Below are 20,944 nucleotides of genomic sequence, written 5' to 3'. Positions count from 1 at the left end.
AGACGACCACTGCCTTGCTAAATAAGCTTAGGGTAAAGGTGATGGACTGGCCAAGCATTTCTCCACAGACCTAAACACTATTTAGCATCTGTGTGGCATCCTCAAACGGAAGGTGGAGGAGCACAAGGTCTCTAACATCCACCAGCTATGTGATATCGTGAAAGAGGACTCCAGTGACAACTTATGAAGCTCTGGTGAACTCCATGCCCAAGAGGGTTAAGGCAGTGCTGAAAACTAATGGTGGCCACACAAAATATTGACACTTTGGGCCCGATTTGGACATTTTCACTTAGGGGCAATCTTGTTATAGCCTGGGCTCTTTTTATGTAGAGCAACAATTCTTTTTTTCAGATCCCCAGAGAGTTCTTTGCCATGAGAGAATCAGAGCGATAACATTTAACACACCTGCTCCCCATTCACATCTTAGACCTTGTAACACTAACGAGTCATATGACATTGAGGGGGGGAAATGGCTAATTGGCCCAATTTGGACATTTTTACTTAGGGGTGTACTCATTTTTGTTAACAGTGGTTTAGACATTAATGGCTGTGTGTTGAGTTATTTTGAGGGGACGCAAATGTACACCGTTATACAAGCTGTACACTCACTACTTTACATTGTAGAAAAGTATAATTATTTCAGTTTTGTCACATAAAAAGATATTATAAAATATTTACAAAAATGTGAGAGGTGTGAGGGGGGCACTCTTATGAAATACCGTCTATATATATATATATACAGTATATACAGTATATATATATATATATATATATATATATATATATATATAATAATTTTGCTTAAGCAGCTGAATGAGTAAAATTGAGGGTCTCCGAGAAAACTTTCTAACTATGATTTTACAATCAATTGCTGCTTTTTAGTGTTTGACGCTATTTTACATTTTATAGTTTTGATTAGCGATGTTATATAAACACTTAATACCTTCCATTTTGTCTGTTTACATTTGCTTTTAAACCACACTGGGATAAAATGTTTATAGAACTGGTTCCAATACAGCAAAGACAACACCGTAGACTTGTAATATTGGGGAGTTCCAGCACTGGAAGTGGCTCCCAGCCAGACGACTGTTCCCAAGCAGCCAAGGGCCAAGGACAGAGTGGTCAGCCCTGGAAATTGTGATCAAAATAGCTGACAACAGCATTATATAGAGACCTGGCGAGGTGCAATGTGCGGGATAGTGAGGGGAGTCACCAGACTGCTGCCATATAGCCATGATGGATAGATACAATTAACACTTGCTGAAAAACAGAACAGCTACAATGAGTCAGAGCTGGATCTCTCTTCACTTATAGCAGCGATTGGCACCCACACAAAAATGTAACACTTGCTTTTACAGTTGTTTAACATAAAACACTGGAGTTCAGAGCAGGAAAGGAGAACTTAAATTGACTATTTGGGAGGATTGTGTCATACAAATACAGAACACTTGACAGGGGATCATTCGTCTAATTTATCAGTTTGAGATTAAAGTGATACTTATTCCTTATTTCAGTAATGGTACTTTTTTAAATTATTATTTTAAGCTCTCCATTATACCGAAAATGTTTATTTGTCTTCATTAAAAAATTGTCCTTCAACTAAAAGAAAGAAAGTTGCTTCTTATGTTATAAAGCTGGCCATATATGTTTAGATTTTCGTTTGAATGTTCATAGAGAAATTCCAAAAAAAATGTTTCTTTTTGCTATCAATGAGTCTACAAATTTTGTTCAAAAGCCCTTAATTTTTTGTCCAGACCTGCTAATGGAATCCCAAATATATTAAACAGGTTTCTTTACAATATGTAAGTAAACCATATTCACTGTTAGAAATTTGATCATTTGAGAAAAATGTTCCATCCTGCTCCTTTGAGTTTTCTTGTCACTACAGTCGAAAACGTCCATCAATTGGACCTCGCTAACCATTCCAAAATCAAATAATTTTTCCAAAAATGCAAATTTTCTACTGGTGTATAGCCAGCTTCAGTTCCAACTAACACTGGTGGCAAAGGCGCGGTAAACAAAAATTAGGTGATTCGTGTTTTTACCACCCCATGACCGTCACCCTTTAAATTTACATGGCGGTTGCGATGTTCACATTACCACGGCCATGATGTGTCCATTTGCAGTAGAGCAATTTTAACCCCTCATGTAGAGTTTGATTGGCGGAAACGTCTGTCAAAGCAATGGGACCACACTGCAACCACATGCCAGACATGGTTATGGTGGTTGTGGTATGGTAAATTCCATTAGACAGAAAAATCCCCCTGGGGATGGAAAAATAGGTTTGTGGAGGCGGTTGTATCACCTCCTGAACACTTGTAAACCAGCTGTCAACCATGGTCTAAAAAGTGATCCACTACCTCCCATATGAGCAAGGCCTAATACTTAGGGCTCATTCACATTATCTCTTTTCAGCTATGTTGATCTGCATAGAGCACTGAAGGCTCAGCACAAATACACACTGAAAAGCAATTGTTTTCTATGTGGCCTGTGTACACCACAATGCTGTGTTGAGGTGGGTTGCCTTGCCTTGCGTAAAAATATAGACAAGCTGCTTTTGTACACAGCACAACTCCCTGTACTTTATCTCAAAGTGCCGCAGTGGGGTTGATTTATTAAAACTGGAGAGTTAGTCTGGTTGAAAAAAAACACAATTCCATCCAGTTCAACCAACTAAGTTAGACTGTGACCACATCATTGAGTCTTCAAGGAAGAAGTTGTCTATCAAATAAGAATATTTTCGGTATTTTGATATGGAGGCTCATGCTTGTGCCTTGAAATCATCAGTGTCCATATAAAGAATACACGGGGTCTATCTGATACAAAATTACTCTTATCTGTCATATTCTTGGGTAATCAGTGCCTCCATCTGCATCAGATGACATACTTCAGCTATCCATTCACCAATCGTAGGGGTTACGATTGTGTGAGAGTGTCTAGGTATGAGTGCTCTAGCTGCACAGAGAAAGAATCTAAACAATGATTTCCTGGCTGTTGAGATTGATCCAGGAAATACAGAAGGTAAGGCCCCTTTAAGATGGGGTGGATTCTGTCCTGATCAGTATAGGACCAACTCACAGATCCCCTGCTGATCAGAGCTGAGTAGGTGGATGACAGTTGTGTCCATTAAGTTTTGGCAGAGTTAAAATGGAAGAGGACGGATCCTCTCCATTTTCTTTTTTAGTGGACAGGCTCGTATGGAGGTAGGTGGGTGTTAACGGCCGCCTGTTCATAGGAGTGACTGGACAATCCCATCGGATTGGGTCCTTCGGAAAGGGGCTTAAGGCATTTTCTTGGCTCATTTGGAATGTAGTCGCTAAACTTGTGCTTTTTTTCCCCTATAGCTGTTTTTTTAGAGGGCAACACCCCCACATATGTGTAAAAGTGCCAACATCTTTCGAAAAACACCAACACAGATTTGAGTTGGGCGAAGAGATTTAAAACAGTCTAGGAGGAAATATATACCAAGGAATTGAAAGCTGAAAGTTCTGTTGGCAGGATGAAAATATGGGTTGCCTAGGAAGGTGTCCACAGTAGGAGGAAAGCTGAATGATGAATATGGCTTCTATACTTTCAGTGCTGATGCCAGGAAAAATGGCAGAATTGAGGATGCAGGCCAGGAAAACGGTGGTATCCATAGAATAGATGTTAAAGGAATAGGGAAGGTATCCTCTTCTAGCAGTACCTATAGTCTGTGATTGTTCAAGTTAAACCAGTCAAGGGTATCAGCAAGGTAAGTCATTTTGTAGTAAAGATCCTCCATGCTCCTTCATCCTAATAAGGATATAATATCTAAGCCTGGGCCTCCTATTTCCAAAGACTTATTTTATTAAGGCTGTTTTCAGGTGGAAGAAAAACAGTTTTGAAAGTATAATCTGTACTATCTAAAAAAGTATGAAAATCTGTGGAGGAGGTTCACTTTAAAAAAGAGCAAGTCTGCTGACCAGGTATGGTTTTGACCAAACCAAGATTGCATTTTGGGCACAGATCATCTTATGCTGCATTGGTGTTTTGGTGTGTTGCAGTGCGCTGTGAGTTGGGTTCTGTTGTACAATGCGTTGAAGTACTATTCACAAAAAAAGGAACCGCAACACACATACACAGAGCAGGTGCGTTGACTTGGTTTGGTAGCCATGTGTTGCCAAAATACACAAGTGTGAAGGGGCCCTAAAAGGAACATCATAATGGCTTTGGGACAATTTTACTATATTTATCTTTTTAAACTGTTGTTTAATATCAGTTTTTCATATCTGCCAGCCAACTTAAAACAAATGTACAAAATATTAGTATTGCTTTTCTTTTTTCTTTTAAATATAATTTTGACTCCTGACTATAATACATAAAGAAAGGAAATATGTACAAACCCCTACACATTCCCTTGAAACACATTTTTTGGTCTTCTGCATGCTGTGGAAATCTATATGTGTGAAATGAGCCTTAGGCTAATTAAATAATTAAAACAAAAAACTATTCATTTTTATATAGTAAGATGTAATATGTTAAAATATAAAGTTTAAAAAAGATAAAAAACAATATAAAAGTTACAACGTTGATCCTACTTGTAGGAGAGCTTATCCACATTCTGTATGCCTCTGGACACTTGGGGCCCATCTCTCATTGCTTCCATTGGAGTTGATTTTTTGAGTTTAGATTGGGGTTGGTTTCTTAGATTGGATGGAAAACTTCCAAAACAGAAAGAATTTTTCATTCCCCTCTCCCTGGTGATAAATAAAAACAATAATTTCAGCCAAAATAGCCCTTTCTCCATGTAAACATTTTACTGAATTTAGTGTTTAATTTGGGTACAGCCTAGACTTAACAGATCAGACACCTGGGAAAAATCTTTAGTAGCGACTTTCCAGGTTTTTGTCAACCAAGCATAAATACAAAGAGCGCATAGCACACAAAAGTCCACCTAATATTATACTGTAAGTGACAGTGAGCAGCACCAAACAGAAAAATGCAGATGTTATAAAAATGTTCTTAATAAAATTTGATTATATAATTTCGCCCATTTAGCATCACGTTTACCTAAAGTGTATGTCCGGATTCAACAACAACGTATGCAGTACATCGTTGCAATGCTTTCCATGTTTTATCCCTTAAAAAAAATCTGGACTGCAGGACACCTTCCTCTTATGTTATGGATATGAGGAGAGGTGGAGGTGTTCTACTGTATATTAAGCACTGCTGAGAATTTCACTTTCTGGATTCCCCTAGGTTACCCATAGCAACAGTCTGTAGAAACTTAACACTTTAGACACTTGGCTCAGACAATGAACAGTCCAGGGGATTTGGTTTTTGTGTTTTATTTTTGAACTGGGATGGGAGAAGGGATAAGTGGGATACTCCAACTTGAGGCCAACTAACTGTAGTGTGTGGCAAGGCTGCTGCTTCACCTTGCCACTAAAGTGAAGATAAAGAATACGATCTCTTGTTTAGGTTACTCTTCAGGGTCTAACTTGGCACCCCCTTTCTCACTTGCTGTGTGTGCTGACCTCCTGTCCACTGACACTCTACTGGAGTGGTCCCCTTCATGGGCAGGCCCCTGGCAAGCTTCCCGGTACTCACAGACACTGTTTTTCCTTGGGTCGCGTGCCTTGTCAGCATCCATTGGACCTCCTGGCTCAGCACCACACCTCTGGCTCACTAGGCCGACCGCTTGTGACCATCTTCCACAATGACAGGAGGAGAGACAGCCTTCACCCTCCTCCTGGGACCTGGCTTCCCGCCCAAAGACACCCTGTCACATGTGCCCTTGGCTTTTATAACACATCCCAGGATGCACCACTGTTTGTGCAAACCCACTGGGATAGTTACAAAAGCCTGTGTGTCACTGGCTTGGTTTCCTCCACTGTCCATCAGGCTTCCCTATTGGATACAGTGGGGACACTCCCTCAGGCCAGATAAATCACACATGGACACATGCAACAGGCAAAACTAGAAATCAGGCTCCCCTGAAAAGCAGATGGAGACACTAGGCTTCACTTCCCTAGCACCTACCTAGGATGGTGCTACATATAGTTAAAGTGGTTCTAAAGGCATTAAGATAAAAACCCTTGTGTATGCAAGCAGCCTCCCTCAGCCCTCCTAATACTTACCTGAGCTCCATCTTTATCCAGCGATGTTGCACAAGAGCCTCTTTCTTCCCCTCATTGACTGAGACAGCAGCAGGTGCCACTGGCTGTCAATCAAAGAGGAGAGGAGAGACAGGGAGTGGGGCCAAGCAGCAGCCCTTATGTCTGAATGGACACACAGAGAAGCGGCTCAGTTTGGGTGCTCCCATAGCAAGATGCTTGATGTGGGGGCACTCGGCAGGAGGGAGGGGCCAGGAGCGCCGACAAAGGACTCGAGAGGAGGAAGATAGGGACTGCTCTGTGAAAGATCACTGCACAGAGCAAGTAAGTATAACTTTATTATCACTTTAGGCAGGGTTGACCATGCTTACTGGGATTTCAGTGCCGCAGAGGCAGCATTGTTAGCTCACTTCAAACCTTTTGAGCTCAGTGGATTTCTAGCAGAATAACAGGTATATTTCCTTGCACTTGCAACATATACTGTTGCAAAGTTCAGCATACTATGGATATCTGCTAGAAGGCTGTTGAAACACAACACAAGAGGAATGGTTAGGAAAAAAGTATGCTAGGCGGTCAATGGACAATATAAAAAGTACATGCTTTAAAATACGACTCCTTCTCTAGCACCTTCTTTTTAATATCAGCCACATCATGCCTTAACAGCTCTTGTCTGCCCCCCTACTGGGCCTCTAGAGCCCTTTAAAGTTTTGTGCAAATACTAACTTTCTGCAACTGCCATTTTTGTCCTGTACTCAAAAGTTTGGGCTTTTTAGGACAGCTATTTTGAGCCAGGGTTTCATGGAACCCTAGGAAACCTCCAGAGGTTTATAGGGGTTCCTGAAACTGTGGCTGATTGACCTCCCATTTAATGGTGCCTGCCCGCCAAATTTTAGGATTACTCTTCTTGGCAAAGCCAGCAACACGGCACCAGTGCTTTTTTAGAGCTGTATGTAAAAGTGACATTCTGGCCACACTGTAAGGGTTGAGTTCTTTCTACTTGCCACAAATTTAGATATAGCCAGGAGCTGGCCTAAATTACCTGCAGTGCCGAGGGACACCAAGCAGCATCACCAGCACAGACTTTGTTGTGGCTTCTTGAATGCAGAGCAGGTAAAGATTTGCAAGTAAAGAGTAGAGGATCTTGGGATATATAGTCCAGTAAGACATGTTTGTATGGGAGTCAGGCCTTTGTGGTCTACAAATTCGAGCCGGCTGAAGGAGAAGGTAGAATTCTAAAAGAAGGAATAAGTAGCCTGGCAAGAGGAGGGGCTGTTCTTGGGACCCGACCATAAACCTGCAAACAGTGACTCAGAAAGTTAGCGGTGCTGTGGCCGCGTTTAGGCCTGTGCAGAGGGAGAGAGTCATCACTAGTGGTTGCAGGTGCATCCACCACTGGCTAAACTTGATCACTAGTGGCGGCCTGGAGGCCGCTGTCATCACATTGGTACCAGATTCCACTTGAAAGTAGCATGGTACTACACAAGGTCAAGTGCTGTCCCACCCCCTGCTAGACTCGGCAGACGGCCGCCGCAGAGCCTCCACGTTAGCTTTGGAAACCAAAGAGCACTAGGATTGGTGAGCAGACACTGTTGCCTTGTTCCGCTAATGAAGCTTATAGGGGAAACCCTTACCACACGTGTTCTTTGTTGAGAGGCCACAGTGTTCACCCTGCTTGTCAGGACACCACCAGCATACTTTAAACTACCCTGCTTGTCAACACACCTCAAGCACATATTAAAGGGCTAGCTGAAGATTTAAGACTTCTTCCTCCAAATGACTACAACATATCCCTCCCCTCATATGAGATAAACGTTACTGGTGCCATAGAGGCCCAAACTTCAACTCAGTACTCTACCCACTAGAGAACATGGTTAAAGACTGAAAAGTAATTTTGTCTGATTTGAAAATAGATTTTTTGTAATTTCTTTCTTTCATTATGCACTCTTGTCCTGTCTTATTTAACTTGGCATTATGTAGGCCTTTTATACATTGTTCAAAGTAAGAAAAAAAAAAAATTAAGGATCTGTTAGGAACAATTTAGGAGCATTTAGTGTTGGTGGCATGTTAGAGGAATTGTTATAACATGGAGATATTTGCATTTTCTTTTTTTTTTTTTTTTGCATTAGCTAAAATACATTGGCACTTATAATGGAAATGATATCCGTTTATTAAAATGGTTGGGTTAATTTGTAACTAGTAACAGACACACGGCATTGGCTGGTTTAGCTCTTCTCAATGTGGAATAGTATCAGCTTTAATCCAATACTTGCAATCTATGGACAAAACTGGAAAATACATAATTAAAGACATTATAAATATATAATTTTAGATTGCAAGCTCTAATAAGCAGCGCCCTTCTAACCTTCTAGTCATATATACTATATATATATATATATATATATATATATATATATATATATGTATATATATACACAGTATATATATATATCTTTTAGGTTCTTTTTGCTAAAGATTTTTAAGTCATTCTCTTGCAATATTTATATAGTATCATCGATTATCACTAATGTATGAAGTATTGTTTATATACACAAAAAATCTGCTTGTGGATTGCTGCATGCCTCCATTTAGTTCGGGTGCAGGGCAGTTACTCAGGGTAGGCTTCCATGAAACAGATATTGATGACAGTCAATGAACCACTGACTAAGTCACCCTGGGGTTTTATTTATTTTCTTGTCTGATGTTCTGGGTCAAGAATAACAAAAATACTAGTCACTGCTTTCCAGTAGCGAGACCACCTTCACCCATTACGTTTTTCTAGAAATAACATACTACTCATCACATTCCAGCTACAGTGCTTGTTGTCAGTATTAACATGACGTCTAAAGTTAAAAAAAAAATGTAAAATCTGTCTGTCTGTCTATCTATCTATCTATCTATCTACACTTAATTACCAAAAGTATTGGGACGCCTGTCTTTTCAGGCACATGAACTTTAATGGCATCCCGGTCTTAGTCCGTAGGGTTCAATATTGAGTTGGCCCACCCTTTGCAGCTATAACAGCTTCAACTCTTCTGGGAAGGCTGTCCACAAGGTTTAGGAGTGTGTCTATGGGAATGTTTAACCATTCTTCCAGAAGCGCATTTGTGAGGTCAGGCACTGATATTGGAGAGAAGGCCTGGCTTGCAGTCTCCACTCTCATCCCAAAGGTGTTCTATTGGGTTGAGGTCATGACTCTGTGCATTTATTTTGGCAGCAGAAAACCTTTAATTAAAAAAAACATCTCGGGACATAGTGTTAGGCTTTCTATTAAAGAGACCTTGCCCCTATTTTTTTTAATAAACATTATCAAAAAACTATAATACCTTAATACAGATATAAATAATTTCCCAAAACATCACTCTATCCTTGTGATACCAAACCCTCTGAAAATGTTTGTGGTGCCCTGCCATCTTGTTTCTGACATAAGCAGTGCCCAGCAGACTTCATCATGCTGCTGTCCTGTACCCCCCCCCCCCCAGCTGCAGGTAGCATCAATTGTAATGGTAACTATTTTAGTTACACAGCAAGTAACTGTGTAAATTAACTACTAGTACTAGAAGACCATATGGGAATTCTGAATGTTGAGCATCAGCTCAGTACCCACATATCTTACTATACAGAACACAATGAGAAATTCCTTCATTACTTTACTGGTACTCTATACTGTGAACATATAGTATATAACTGAGCAATTTTATATATTTTACCAGATCACAAAAAGGATATCGGGGAACTGGAGAAAGTGCAAAGAAGGGCAAGCAAACTGATAAGAGACATGGAGGAGCTCAGCTATGAGAACAATTAGCTATTTATTGAGAAGAGGAGTTTAAGCGGAGATATGATCATTGTAGATTGTATCATTACAGAGGGCAAGGGGACACTCTTTACATCTGAAGGAAAAGAGATTTAACCTCCAAATATGGAAAGGCTTCTTTGCAGTAAGAGCTGCAAAAAACATGTAATAGACTCCCCAAGAAATAGTTCTGGCCAGCTCAGTATATTGTTTGTTGAGCTGAATGCATTCTTAAATGTGCAAAATATAACTGTATATTAACATGTATAGGCAGGGCTGCTGTTAGAAATTGCGGGGCCCCGTACAGACTACCTGGTAGGGCCCCCCAAAGAAAATATTAAAGATATATTTAGCTAAAATTACAACAAAATCACTACTAGCAGACACAAATATAACATAACTCGCATAATTCCTGCTAAATCTAAAAAAAAAAAAACTATGTTAAATAAAAAAGAAGAGGAGATGAGAAAAATATACAGGCTGGGCAGTTGGAGCTCAGTGATCAGAGAGACAGAGAGAGAGAAACAAAGTTACAATTTACAAATAAACTTCTGAGCAGAGAAAAGTGCTGGGAGGGGGGGGGGGGCCCACACAAGGGAGGGGGATTAGTGAGGGACAACTGTCTCTTTCTCAACAGATAAAAGCTGATAGCAGAGAGAGGGACAGATCAGATTCAGGTGCTGGAGGAAGATTTCTGTATTTGTTGTCCATCACTAATCCCCCTCTCTGTGTGGGCCCCCCTGTGTGCTCGGGCCCCCTACAAGAGGGCTGGTGGTCCCCCCCCCCCTGTCAGCGGCCTTGTGTATAGGTAATATAACCAGGGGTTAATGAACCAGGAACTATTCTGCTGCCTTCAGCAATAGGACCATAATTATAGGGTTTTTTGCTTTCCTCAGGATCAGTAGTGGGCAACTAATTTTCCCAAGGGGCCACCTGAGAAATTGGGACTGTTGTTGAGGGCAAAACCAACGTTTTGAATAAAATGAAAGCCCTACGAGCTACTAAGTGAACAATGTTATCCCAAAGGGTTAATTTCTAATAAGCCGCTGATACTGCCCACACTCCCATAAATGTGCCATACAAATACAATTCTAAATAGTACCGAGCTAATTAAAAGTGTTAGAAAAAAATAATAAAAAAATATAAAAAAACGTTGATATATACTAATAAACCACAGTGCTCAATACATGAAAAACAATGTGGAAACCCAAAAGCAGTATGTAACACCCTCCAAGGTAGGTGCTAGGTAAAGTATAGTGGTCCTTGTCTGCTTATCAGCATGGCCATGATTTTCAGCTAGGCTGGCATGTGTTCCCAGGTGTGCCTGTTGAGTTGGGGAGTCTCCCCACCGTGTCCCAATGAGGGCTCTCATTGGGCAGTGGAGGAAACCTGATGTATAGCACACCAGGGCTTGTATCCATCCTGGAAGGGCAGATTCTGCCGAAGAGCCTTCTGGGAGGCGATATAAGTCTGTGGGGAGCACATGACAGGTCATGTTTGGCGAGAAGCAGAGTCCCAGGAGGGAGGGCTGTTTCTCCTCCTGTCAGGAAGAATCCGGTATCCCAGGCCGCTTACCTGAGTGGACACAGGGCTAAGCTGAGCTGCAGAAAGGATCCAGAGTGCTGAGGACCAGCGGAGCTGTGGGGGTCGAGTTCAAGGAAAGCATTCTGAGTCGTAAATACTGTGAACCGTCCCTGGGGGTCTGCCTAGTCAGAGGGGACCACTCCGGAGAAGGTCAGAGGGATCCAGGAGCTAGCTAGCCGGTGGAGAAATAGAGTAAAGGGGGTGCCAGAGTTTAACCCTGAAGAGTAAAAGGGGGTGCCAGCAGTTGGGCCCTAAAGTATACAGTATTACAGTGTTGAGAGTTGCAGCAGTATCTACAAGAGGCTACCTCAGTCAGGAAGGACTGGAGGAAGCAGTGTTAAGGACTTTTGAGCTAATCAGAGTGTCAGAATTCAGTTTTCATTACAGTACAGCAAGTCAGTGATTTTAAAGGGCCAGCAAGCCTTGGTCTGGATTCAGCCGGTGTCAAGACAGCGCTTAAAGGCATTTTTCTTCGAAGTGTCACGATTTGTACCTTGTTGACCCAGAGGAGTATCCCACTCATTCCCTTCTCCCATCCCCATAAAAAATAAACAAAACAAACTAAAGATGCCGGACTGTTCATTGTCTCAGATCTCACACTTGGTTAATCAGATTAAATGTGTTGTTGGTGTTAACGGTAACCATGGCAAACCCACATCAGGCCCAATGCCTGGAAATCCTGCTACAAGTATATAAAAAAAGATATATATTCAGATCTGTGCAAAACAATAGTCCATGCAATAAGTAAAATAGAAAAATACAAAAGCAAATAAAGTGATAGTAAAACAATGGTGAATGCATTCTCCCATTACCAACTGCTGTGCTCGATTAGTGCTTCTTGCCCCAAATTGGTGCGTAAAACGAGTGTTCCAGTTTCCATTAGTGTTCAAATTCAATCACCATGTCACTGCCAAGTGCTCCCCCCTAATAATCTCACCTGAGGAAGTGTGATTTCTACACTTAAAGAGGAAGTAAAGTCCCCCAAAAAAAAACGAGAAAAAAAAAGCCCTGTAAAGAGAAAGGCATAATGAGCTAGTATGCATCGCATACTAGCTCATTATGTAGTACTTACCTTAAAACGAAGCCCCCGCCGTGCCGCCACCTCAGCGACAGGATGGCGACATGTCCGGCCGTCCTGCTTCCGGGTTCGTGTCCTCCGGCCATCTGATTGGCCGGAGGCGCGATTACATCACTCCCGCGCCTGCGCGCGGGAGCCGCCGTTCACGGCACTGAGCCGTTCCTTCAGAGCGCCTGCGCCGATGACGTCATCGGCAGTATGCACTCTAAATATCTCCTAAACGGTGCAAGTTTAGGAGATATTTATAGCACCTATAGGTAAGCCTTAATATAGGCTTACCTATAGGTAAGCCTTAATATAGGCTTACCTATAGGTAAAAGTTTGTGAGGTGGGTTTACAACCTCTTTAAGTGAAATCAATGCATATTTTTAAGGCTTTACTGGCTTAGAAATTCCCTGCAGTTACTTCCTCACACATGGCTCATGATGATCCGTGATATCCAAAGTGCCTTTTAAGTAAAATCGCTTTATTCATGCAGGACAAGGCAGCAGGTTCACGTGTCAATAAAAGATAACCTAACAAAATATCTTTATTTTACATTTAATTATAAACACACACAACACCACTATATTTCTGATTATAATTCTAATTGAAATGCCCTTTTCTCTTATAGGTGTAGAAAATCTAGAATAGAATTACAGTAAGCATTTTTTCACACTTAGGGAATAATAGAAATAGTAATCATAATAAAAGGCTTGCCAAGCTAATTTAAGGAAGAATTCCAGGAAATTTATTTATTTTTTTTCCCCAGATTTCTGCTTTAAGAATATTAAAAAAAACAAAAAAAAAAAAAAAACTACTCTGTTATTTCAAGCAGTCTTAAAGTACCCTTTAACTTTTCCATATTATACCATGTAGTATATAGAAAAGTGGTATTTTTTTTCTCCTAAGATGATCCTTGGGCAACTTCTTCACAAGACCCAGTACGAAAATATTTTTCAATGCATGATTTCTTATTTCTTTGGTAATCCAATTTATCCATCATACAAAACCGAAACATAGTAACCTTAAAATTCTCTAATGTAGAGGGATTAGTCTGAATCTATGGAGTCAATATGACCTTTTTTGTTCCCAAATAATAATAACATCCCATCCCATTTAATAAATGTTGCCTGTGGCCACTCGTTTACTTTCAAAAGATGATGCAAAAAACACAAAAACAAACAGTGATCAAATCTAAAAAAATATCCTTTTTCTCTTGCCAGCCATAAATAGTTTTCTTCCTCCGGTGTTCTCCATCAGCTAGGGAAGGAGGCATGACTAGCCTCTGAAAACGCATTCTGATTGGTCGGTTCCTCTCAAGGTTTGACAGGGGTCATTCGGCTCCCTACAGCTCATGGTTCCAGCGTCCTGTCTCCACAGAGCCGCCACTGTGACTAGGACCACTCCACGATCCAATGTGCGATCCTTTGCACAGCCCACCTGGGCACATATGGCCACCTTGTGAGTTGAACCTATTACTGTTTTTTAATATACAGTATCTCACAAAAGTGTGTACACCCCTCACATTTTTGTAAATATTTTATTATATCTTTTCATGTAACAACACTGAAGAAATTACACTTTTCTACAATGTAAAATAGTGAGTGTACAGCTTGTATAACAGTGTAAATTTGCTGTTCCCTCCATATAACTCAACAAACAGCCATTAATGTCTACACTGCTGGCAACAAAAGTGAGTACACCCCTAAGTGAAAATGTCCAAATTGGGCCCAATTAGCCATTTTCCCTCCCCAGTGTCATGTGACACATTGGTGTTACAAGGTCTCAGGTGTGAATGGGGAGCAGGTCTGTTAAATTTGGTGTTATCGCTCTCACTCTCTCATACCGGTCACTGGAAGTTCAACATGGCACCTCATGGCAAATAACTCTCTGAGGATCTGAAAAAAAGAATTGTTGCTCTACATAAAAATGGCCTGGGCGATAAGAAGATTGCTGAAACCCTGAAACTGAGCTGCAGCATGGTGGCTAAGACCAAATAGCGGTTTAACAGGAGAGGTTCCACTAAGAACAGGCCTAGCCAAGAAGTTGAGTGCACGTGCTTATCGTCATATCCAGAGGTTGTCTTTGGGAAAAAATGTATAAGTGCTGCCAGCATTGCTGCAGAAGTTGAAGGGGTGGGGGGTCAGCCTGTCAGTGCTCAGACCATACACTGCACGCTGCATCAAATTGGTCTGCATGGCTGTTGTCCCAGAAGGAAGCCTCTCCCAAAGATGATGCACAAGAAAGCCCGCAAACAGTTTGCTGAAGACAAGCAGACTAAGGACATGGATTACTGAAACCATGTTCTGTGGTCTGATCAGTGGCGGCCGGCCTATAGGGGGCGCAGGGGCGCCGCCCCCCCCCCCCCCCCCAAAAAAAGAAGAAGAAAAAAAAAAATTAAATAAAAAAAAATTGTCAATTTTTGCCCACTAGTCGCCGGACCTAGTGCTGGGTATGGGGGGGGTGTGGCTTTTGACCCCACCTTCGGCTGGAAGAGGCGACAATTGGCGCTTTTCTGGGGGTCATCGGGGTGCAGAGCAATGCGCCCCGACACTCCCCACTTTACTGATGTCCGGTCTGTGATTGGTCCAGACTCCAGCCTGGAACAATCACAGGAGGACATGGACCTGGTGACGTGATGCGTGGGGGCGGTGCACCGCCCCGGCATCACAATCACCTTCCGTTCCCGCCCGACACAGATAGAGGACACAGGACAGGAGAGCGAGAGCTGCCGCCGAGGACGAAGCCGGGAGCCGGGATGACCGAGGAGTCGCCAGTCGCCAGAGCAGAGTGCAGTACCGAGGAGCCTGGAGGTGAAGAAGTGACAGGATGTGATCCTCCTGCAGAGCGCAGACTTCCAGTTATTCTGTGCCAGCAGCTGCAGCGGGGCGGGCGGCCTCACATTGTGAATGATTGGTCGGCTCGATCGGATCGTGCAGAGATAATCTGCGATCAGATCTCTGAGTCTGATCACAGATTATCTCTAGGGATGATCAAACTTTTCAAAAGTTCGGTTCGACCAGAACACCAGAACTTCCAGAAAGTTCAGTCCGGATTTCAGAACCCCATTGAAATCAATGGGACCCGAACTTCGGTAATCAAAAAATCCCATTTTGAAGCCCTAAAACCCAATAAATGCCCCTAAAAAGTGCCTAGGGTTCTGGGTCATACCCCAGAGACTATTAATCACACAAAAAAGTTCTTAAAAATTTTAATTTTTGATAGAGAGCCAATTATTGAAAAAATTATTGAAAAAAAAATGAGATTTTTTGATTTTTGACTTTGCATTTAGTGTCTGTGGGGTCTAAAAAGTGTACCTGTGAAGTTTCAGCTCTGTAGCATGTCCACAGGTCACTTATAGAACAGGGATATGGCTCCGCTATTTTCACACCTTGCCGGTTTTGTAGCAAGCGTTTTTTGGGGCATTTTTTGGGGGTTATTGGAGGCAGGCATAACATCAGAACTTCTGTGTAGGGGTATATATACACACACACTTATATGTATATATACACATACACATATATAGGTGTGAAAGTAGCAGAACACTATGCTTGCGCTAATGTAAAAATTAACACCCATATGGCTTCTCTCTTTTCACACCTATATATGTGTATGTGTATATATATATATATAAGTGTGTGTGTATATATACCCCTATACATAAGGTCAGATGTCATGCCTGCCTCCAAAAACCCCCAAAAAAACGCCTGCAATAACACACCTGGGCGTTTTTTTTTTTGGCGCAGGCGTTTTTTTTGGGCATTTTTTTGGGGTCTTTGGAGGCAGGCAAAACATCTGAACTTGTGTATAGGGGTATATATACACACACATTTATATATGCATAGTGTTCTGCTCTTTTCACACCTATATATATGTAGGTGTATATATACAGACATGTGTGTGTGTATATATACCCCTATACACAAGTTCAGATGTCATGCCTGACTCCAAACATGTCCTCAAAAAAGCCAAATAAACCCCTGCAGCAAAAAGCAGGCTGACCGGCGAGAAGCCATATCGCTGCTCTGTAAGTCACATAAGAGAAACGATCTTTTCTCTATAGCGGTCACCCTGAAATGGAAGGGTTTGGTCACCCTGCCATAGCAGTCAGTGTCAGTTCACCATACACTACACTACGGTCACCCTGGCACTTAACACTTTCCCTACAGAAACTAGATTTTTGAAGCTAACTAAAGTGGAAAATAGAACCCTAACTGCACTAGATATCCCTTTCCTCACACTAATAATTGCTAAATGACACTTTTGAAGCAGAAGTAACAGAACTGCTTCCACTCTCTTCCATGCCCCTGTATTAAAATGCTAGGAATTTGGCGGGGCTATCTTATATACTGGGGGGGCGTATTCACTAATGATTGGCCTCTGGACCCCCTAGTCACTCCAATCACATTCCTAGCATTCTCCTGCCCCCTCAATTGGCTTTTACTAATGGTTCTGGTCCAATCATGGGCTTTTAAAGCCCATTTCCTGTCCCATTGCATTTTGGTCAGTTCTGGTTGCCGAATTCCGAACTTTTTCAGCAAAAAGTTCTAAATTCGGCCGAACCTCGAACAGTCAATGTTCGGGTCGAACCGATGGTTGACCTGAACCGTTCGATCGTCCCTAATTATCTCTGCACTATCCGATCGAGCCGACAAATCATTCACAACGTGAGGCCGCCCGCCCCGCTGCAGCTGCTGGCACAGAATAACTGGAAGTCTGCGCTCTGCAGGAGGATCACATCCTGTCAATTCTTCACCTCCAGGAATCGGCAAAAGAGGAGTTGCCCGCATTGCCCGGAGAATTCGGGGTGTCCAGTGCCGGCGTGTCGCCCCCTCATGGCCTGAAATTGCGGGGGGAGCACCATGTGGGGAAGCTGTCCCTCCGGACCCAGGAGCGACGCGTCTCCTGTCTTCAGCAGCCCACAGCACAGCAGTCGGTCTGGTCGAGTGAGCCAGCCCAAGAGCAGGTAAGTGACATGACCTGTGACATGACCTGTGACATGCCTGTGACATGACCTGTGACATGACCTGTGACCTGACCTGTGACATGACTGTGACGTGACCTGACCTGTGACATGACCTGTGACATGATCTATGACATGCCTGTGACATGTCTGTGACATGACTGTGACATGACCTGTGACATGACTGTGACATGACCTGTGACCTGACCTGTGACATGACCTGTGACATGACCTGTGACATGACTGTGACATGTCTGTGACATGACTGTGACATGACCTGTGACATGACTGGGATATGACTGTGACATGACCTGTGACATGACTGTGACATGACTGTGACATGACCTGTGACATGACTGTGACATGACCTGTGACCTGACCTGTGACATGACCTGTGACATGACCTGTGACATGACTGTGACATGTCTGTGACATGACTGTGACATGACCTGTGACATGACTGTGACATGACCTGTGGCATGACTGTGACATGACCTGTGACATGACTGTGACATGACCTGTGACATGACTATGACAGGACCTGTGCCATTACCTGTGACATGCCTGTGACATGACCTGTGACATGCCTGTGACATGACCTGTGACATGACCTGTGACATGACTGTGACATGACTGGGATATGACTATGACATGACCTGTGACATGACTGTGACATGACCTGTGACATGACTGTGACATGACAAGACTGTGATATGACTGTGACATGACCTGTGACATGATTGTGACATGACCTGTGCCATGACCTGTGACATGCCTGTGCCATGACCTGTGACATGCCTGTGACATGACCTGTGACATGCCTGTGACATGACTGAGACATGACCTGTGACATGACCTGTGACATGCCTGTGCCATGACCTGTGACATGACTGTGACATGACCTGTGACATGACCTGTGACATGACTTGTGACATGACCTGTGACATGCCCATGCCATGACCTGTGACATTCCTGTGACATGACCTGTGACATGACCTGTGACATGACTGTGACATGACCTGTGACATGCCTGTGCCATGACCTGTGACATGACTGTGACATGACCTGTGACATGACCTGTGACATGACTTGTGACATGACCTGTGACATTTCCTGTGACATGCCTGTGCCATGACCTGTGACATGCCTGTGACATGACCTGTGACATGACCTGTGACATGCCTGTGCCATGACCTGTGACATGACCTGTGACATGCCTGTACCATCACCTGTGACATGCCTATACCATCACCTGTGCCATGCCTGTGCCATGCCTGTACCATCACCTGTGCCATGCCTGTACCATGACCTCAAAGTCACACAATTTTTTTCCGCGTTTTTTGCTGCGAAGCAATACCTATTACATTTTTCTTTTTGCGCCCCCCCCCCCAAATAATTTTGAGCACCAGCCGCCACTGGGTCTGATGAGACCAAGACAAACTTATTTGGTTCAGATGGTGTCAAGTGTGTGTGGTGGCAACCAGGTGAGGAGTACAAAGAGTGTGGTGGGAGTGTCATGGTCTGGGGCTGCACGAGTGCTATCGGCACTGGGGAGCTACAGTTCATTAAGGGAACCACAAATGCCAACATGTACTGTGACATACTGAAGCAGAGCATGATCCCCTCCCTTCGGAGACTGGGCCACACGGCAGTTTTCAAACATAACGACCCCAAACATACCTCCAAGATGACCACTGCCTTGCTAACGAAGCTGAGGGTAAAGGTGATGAACTGGCCCAACATGTCTCCAGACCTAAACCCTATTGAGCATTTGTGGGGCATCCTCAAATGGAAGGTAGAGGAGCACCAGGTCTCTAACATTCACCAGCTCTATGATGTCGTCATGGAGGAGTGGAAGAAGACTCCAGTGGCAACCTGTGAATTTCTGGTGAACTTCATGCCCAAGAGGGTTAAGGCAGTGATGGAAAATAATGGTAGCCACACAAAATATTGACACTTTGGGCCCAATTTGGACATAGTCACTTAGGGGTGTACTCACTTTTGTTGCCTGAGGGTTGGACATTATTAGCTGTCTATTGTGTGATTTGGAGGGGACAGCAAATTTACACTGTTATACAAGCTGTACACTCACTACTTTACATTGTAGCAAACTGTCATTTCTTCAGTGTTGCCACATGAAAAAATATAATAAAATATTTACAAAAATGTGAAGGGTGTACTCGCATTTGTGAGATACTGTATACTTATTAAACCTTGTTACACTATTGATTTGCCTGGCACCTCTCTCTCTCTCCCTTCTTCTGTTTCAGTGTGGGTTCCCTGACCCCAGTGCAGGCTGCCTGTTTCCAATAGAGACTACAGACATTTCTTATTGCTATTTGATTTTTCCATATTTATTTACATCCAGACAGAATATATGAGACATTGTTGCAACCGGGTGCAAATTTTATCTTTATATTTTGGACATTTTATTCATCCTTTTTTTTACATTTTACACTAGACAAGCTGGGGCAGCACTGGGAATTTTTTCTTTGTTTTTCAAATCTAGTTAGTGTAATGATATCCGCACTGGATATCCTAAAAGCTGTCGCAAGCAACCATTTTGTCAAGCAACCATTTTGTTTGAAGAGTTCAGCCATGACAATTATAAAGACCACTCATTCACCCAGCCCCCTCCTTGAGCTAATTAATGTAGGAATGCAGAGCTTCAAAGAGCTGGCCTGCAAAGAACCTTATCAGCAGGAAGCCTGACAGATGTCTAGGACAGGACAGGCCGGGTCATAAACGGAGCAGATGTTCATTAGGGCTAACCAGAGCTGAGTCGTAAATTACAACGCCCAACTGTTCAATTAGAGATGTACCAATACATCTAACAATTTATACCCAATTCATAAATGCAGACAGGAACATGACACATTACCAAAAGGTATATATTTGGATGAGAAATAAAATACCGATCGAATTAAGATCATACATGATCACGTTCGCTCCTATGGAAGACAAGCTAGCTGTCAGATGCCTTACGGGTCAGAGGTTACTTGGAGATAACCCTTGCCTGGTATCTATGGATGTAAAATTCAATGCCGCACAATAATCTATCAGTTTCAAGAAGGCAGCTGGTAGATATTGGAAGATATGAATTATGTTATAAATCTGTCTATACGGGAGGTCCTTGGCATTGTCTAATCTTAGGGCCGCCCATGGCCACTGTGTTTATTGGTCAAGGACCTCTGGTGACACCCCCTGTGGTCTCAGAGAAAAAGGAGAGAAGCAGATGAGTTCTCAGTTCTCCTGCAACATCAAAGAAGGAACATCTATCTATCAAGTTTGAGAACCGATCACACTGGCTCAGCTTCTGAAACTCTGATAATACAAGGAAATTGAATGCAAGTATTCTTGTTTCTAATTCTTTATCTTATTTTTCTAAACTGCTGAATTATGTCTCTATTTCTTTGAAACCCATTTTTCTGTAAATATTTTTATTTGCACCAATTTTAACCTCTTTA

Source organism: Pelophylax lessonae (genome assembly GCF_965119305.1).
Source record: "Pelophylax lessonae genome assembly, chromosome: 1".
NCBI lineage: Eukaryota > Metazoa > Chordata > Amphibia > Anura > Ranidae > Pelophylax > Pelophylax lessonae.
Note: the sequence above shows the minus strand (reverse complement) of the source record.